Genomic DNA, 7,070 nt, shown 5'->3' on the forward strand with positions numbered 1-7,070 from the left:
TACATACATACACGTGTATACATACATACATACATACATGTATGTGTATACATACATACATGTATGTGTATACATACATACATACATGTATGTGTATACATACATACATACATGTATGTGTATACATACATACATGTATGTGTATACATACATACGTATACATACATACATACATACATACATGTGTATACATACATACATACATACATGTATGTGTGTACATACATACATACATACATACATACATACATACATGTATGTGTATACAAACATACATACATACATACATGTGTGTGTATACATACATACATGTATGTGTATACATACATACATACATACATGTGTATACATACATACATACATGTATGTGTATACATACATACATACATGTATGTGTATACATACATACATAGATACATGTTTGTGTATACATACATACGTATCCATATGTATGTATGTTCATATGTATGTATGTTCAAACATACATATGTATGTTCAAACATACATATGAACATACATATGTATGTTCATACATACATATGAACATACATATGTATGTTCAAACATACATATGAACATACATATGTATGTTCAAACATACATATGTATGTTCATATGTATGTTTGAACATACATATGTATGTTCAAACATACATATGTATGTTTGAACACACATATGTATGTTCAAACATACATACATACATACATACATATGTATGTTCATATGTATGTATGTTCAAACATACATATGTATGTTCAAACATACATATGAACATACATATGTATGTTCATGCATACATATGAACATACATATGTATGTTCAAACATACATATGAACATACATATGTATGTTCAAACATACATATGTATGTTCATACATACATACATATGTATGTTTGAACATACATATGTATGTTCAAACATACATATGAACATATGTATGTTCAAACATGCATATGTATGTATGTATGTATGAACATACATACATATGTATGTATGTATGTATGTATGAACATACATATGTATGTTCATATGCATGTATGTATGTATGTTCAAACATACATATGTATGTTCAAACATAAATATGAAAATACATATGTATGTTCAAACATATGTATGTTCAAACATACATATGTATGTATGAAAATACATATGTATGTTCGAACATACATATGTATGTTTGAACATACATATGTATGTTCATACATACATACATACATACATACATACATACAAATGTATGTTCATATGTATGTATGTTCAAACATACATATGTATGAACATACATATGTATGTTCATACATATGTATGTATGTTCATATGTTTGTATGTATGTTCAAACATACATATGTATGAACATACATATGTATGTTTGAAAATACATATGTATGTTCAAACATACATATGAACATACTGATGTATGTTTGAACATACATATGTATGTATCAACATACATATGTATGTTCAAACATACATATGTAGGTTCAAACATACATATGTATGTTTGAACATACATATGTATGTTTGAACATACATATTTATGTTCATATTTATGTTTGAACACACATATGTATGTTCAAACATACATACATATGTATGTTTGAACATACATATGTATGTTCATACATACATATGTATGTTTGAACATACATATGTATGTTCATATGTATGTTCAAACATACATATGTATGTTCAAACATACATATGTATGTTCATATGTATGTTCAAACATACATACATACATACATATGTATGTTCATATGTATGTATGTTCAAACATACATATGTGTGAACATACATATGTATGTTTGAACATACATATGTATGTTCATACATACATATGTATGTTTGAACATATGTATGTTCATACATATGTATGTATGTTCATATGTATGTATGTATGTTCATACATACATATGTATGTTCAAACATACATATGTATGTATGAACATACATATGTATGTTCATATGTATGTTTGAACATACATATGTATGTATGAACATACATATGTATGTTCAGACATACATATGAACATACATATATGTTTGAACATATGTATGTATGTATGTATGAACATACATATGTATGTTTGAACATACATATGTATGTATGAACATACATATGTATGTTCAAACATACATATGAACATACATATATGTTTGAACATACATATGTATGTATGTATGAACATACATATGTATGTTTGAACATACATATGAACATACATATGTATGTTCAAACATACATATGTATGTTCATACATATGTATGTTCAAAAATACAAACATACATATGAACATACATATGTATGTTCATACATACATATGTATGAACATACATATGTATGTTTGAACAACATATGTATGTTTGAACATACATACATACATACATACATACATATGAACATACATATGTTTGAACATACATATGAACATATGTATGTATGTTCATACATACATATGTATGTTCATACATATGTATATTCAAACATACATATGAACATACATATGTATGTTCATACATACATATGAACATACATATGTATGTTCAAACATACATATGTATGTTCATACATACATACATATGTATGTTTGAACATACATATGTATGTTCATATGTATGTTTGAACATACATATGTATGTTCATACATACATACATACATACATATGTATGTTCATATGTATGTATGTATGTTCAAACATACATATGTATGTTCAAACATACATATGTATGTTCAAACGAACATATGAACATACATATGTATGTTTGAACATACATATGTATGTATGTTCAAACATACATTTGTATGTTCAAACATGCATATGTATGTTCATACATATGTATGTTTGAACATACATATGTATGTTTGAACATACATACATATGTATGTTCATATGTATGTTTGAAAATACATATGTATGTTTGAACATACATATGTATGTATGTATGTTCATACATACATATGCATGTATGAACATACATATGTATGTTTGAACATATGTATGTATGTTCAAACATACATATGTATGTTCAAACATACATATGAACATACATATGTATGTTTGAACATACATATGTATACATATGTATGTATGTTCAAACATGCATATGTATGTTCAAACATGCATATGTATGTTCAAACATACATATGTATGTTCATACATATGTATGTTCATACATACATATGTATGTTTGAACATACATATGTTTGAACATACATCTGTATGTTTGAACATACAGATGTATGTTCATATGTATGTATGTATGTATGTATGTATGTATGTATGTATGTATGTACAAACATACATATGAACATACATATGTATGTTCATACATACATATGTATGTTTGAACATACAGATGTTCGAACATACATATGTATGTTCGAACATACATACATGCATACATATGTATGTGTATATATACATACATATGTTTGTGTATATATACATTTATATGTAAGTGTATACATATGTATGTATGTATACACATACATGTATGTATGTATGTATGTATACACATACATGTATGTATGTATATATGCACATACATGTATGTATGTATGTATGTATACACATACATGTATGTATGTATACACATACATATGTATGTATACACATACATATGTATGTATACACATACATGTATGTATACACGTGTATGTATGTATGTATACACGTGTATGTATGTATGTATACATGTGTATGTATGTATGTATGTATACACATGTATGCATGTATGTATACACATGTATGCATGTATGTATACACATGTATGTATGTATGTATACACATGTATGTATGTATGTATACACATGTATTTATGTATGTATACACATGTATGTATGTATGTATACACATGTATGTATACACATGTATGTATGTATGTATGTATACACATGTATTTATGTATGTATACACATGTATATATGTATGTATGTATACACATGTATGTATGTATGTATACACATGTATGTATGTATGTATGTATGTATACACATGTATGTTTGTATGTATACACATTTATGTATGTATGTATGTATACACATACATGTATGTATACATATACATACGTATGTATGTACACACACACATACATACGTATGTACACACATATATGTATGTATGTATACACATACATGTATGTATGTATGTATACACATACATGTATGTATGTATGTATGTATGTATACACATACATGTATGTATATATGTATACACATACATGTATGTATGTATGTATGTGTATACATATGTATATACAAATGTATATACATATGTATGTATATACATACATACATATGTATGTATATACATACATACATATGTATGTATGTATATACATACATATGTATGTATGTATATACATACATATGTATGTATGTATATACATACATACATACATATGTATGTATGTATGTATATACATACATATGTACACATACATACGTATGTATGTACATACATATGTATGTACATACATACATGTATGTATGTATACACATACATACATACATACATGTATGTGTATACATACATACATACATACATATGTATGTATGTATGTATATACATACATATGTACACATACATACGTATGTATGTACATACATATGTATGTACATACATACATGTATGTATGTATACACATACATACATACATACATGTATGTGTATACATACATACATACATACATAAATGTGTATACATACATACATACATACATGTATGTATACATACATACATACATGTATGTGTGTACATACATACATACATACATACATACATACATACATACATACATGTATGTGTATACAAACATACATACATACATGTGTGTGTATACATACATACATACATGTATGTGTATACATACATACATACATACATACATACATACATACATGTATGTGTATACATACATACATACATGTATGTGTATACATACATACATACATGTATGTGTATACATACATACATACATGTATGTGTATACATACATACATACATACATGTATGTGTATACATACATACATACATGTATGTGTATACATACATACATGTGTATACATACATACATGTGTATACATACATAATTAATGTGTATACATACATACATACATACATACATACATGTATGTGTATGCATACATACATACATACATACATGTATGTGTATACATACATACATGTATGTATACACTTATGTATGTATGTATACACATATATGTATGTATGTATACACATATGTATCTATACACATATGTATATACATACATATGTATGTATATACATACATATGTATGTGTATACATACATACGTATGTATGTGTATACATACATACGTATGTATGTGTATACATACATACGTATGTATGTGTATACATGTATATACATACATACATACATGTGTATACATACATACACGTGTATACATACATACATACACGTGTATACATACATACATACATACATGTATGTGTATACATACATACATGTATGTGTATACATACATACATACATGTATGTGTATACATACATACATACATGTATGTGTATACATACATACATGTATGTGTATACATACATACGTATACATACATACATACATACATACATGTGTATACATACATACATACATGTATGTGTGTACATACATACATACATACATACATACATACATGTATGTGTATACAAACATACATACATACATACATGTGTGTGTATACATACATACATGTATGTGTATACATACATACATACATACATGTGTATACATACATACATACATGTATGTGTATACATACATACATACATGTATGTGTATACATACATACATAGATACATGTTTGTGTATACATACATACGTATCCATACATACATACATGTATGTGTATACAAACATACATACATGTGTGTGTATACATGCATACATACATGTATGTGATTGTATACATACATGTATGTATGTGTATACATACATACATGTATGTGTATAGTATACACATACATGTATGTATGTATATACATGTATGTATGTATACACTGTATACATACATACATACATGTATATACATACATACATGTATGTGTATACATACATACATGTATGTGTATACATACATACATACATACATGTATGTGTATACATACATACATGTATGTTTACACATATATGTATGTATACACATATATGTATGTATACACATATATGTATGCATGTATGCATACACATATATGTATGTATGTATGTATACACATATGTATATACATACATATGTATGTATGTATGTATATACATACATACATATGTATGTGTATACATACATACATACATACATACATGTATGTGTATACAAACATACATACATACATGTGTGTGTATACATACATACATACATGTATGTGATTGTATACATACATGTATGTATGTGTATACATACATACATGTATGTGTATAGTATACACATACATGTATATACATGTATGTATGTATACACTGTATACATACATACATACATACATACATGTATGTATGTGTATACATACATACATACATACATACATGTATATACATACATACATGTATGTATGTGTATACATACATACATACATGTATGTGCATACATACATACATGTATGTGTATACATACAAACATACATGTATGTATACACATATATGTATGTATACACATATATGTATGTATGTATACACATATGTATGCATACACATATATGTATGTATGTATGTATACACATATGTATATACATACATATGTATGTATGTATATACATACATACATATGTATGTGTATACATACATACATACATACGTATGTATGTGTATACATACATACGTATGTATGTGTTTACATGTATATACATACATACATACATACATACATACGTATGTATATACATACATACGTACGTACGTACGTACGTATACATACATACATACATATGTATGTACATATCAATCAATGTTTATTTATATAGCCCTAAATCACAAGTGTCTCAAAGGGCTGCACAAGCCACAACGACATCCTCGGTACAGAGCCCACATAAGG

The sequence above is a fragment of the Nerophis lumbriciformis genome, linkage group LG27 (assembly GCF_033978685.3).
Source record: "Nerophis lumbriciformis linkage group LG27, RoL_Nlum_v2.1, whole genome shotgun sequence".
Lineage (NCBI taxonomy): Eukaryota > Metazoa > Chordata > Actinopteri > Syngnathiformes > Syngnathidae > Nerophis > Nerophis lumbriciformis.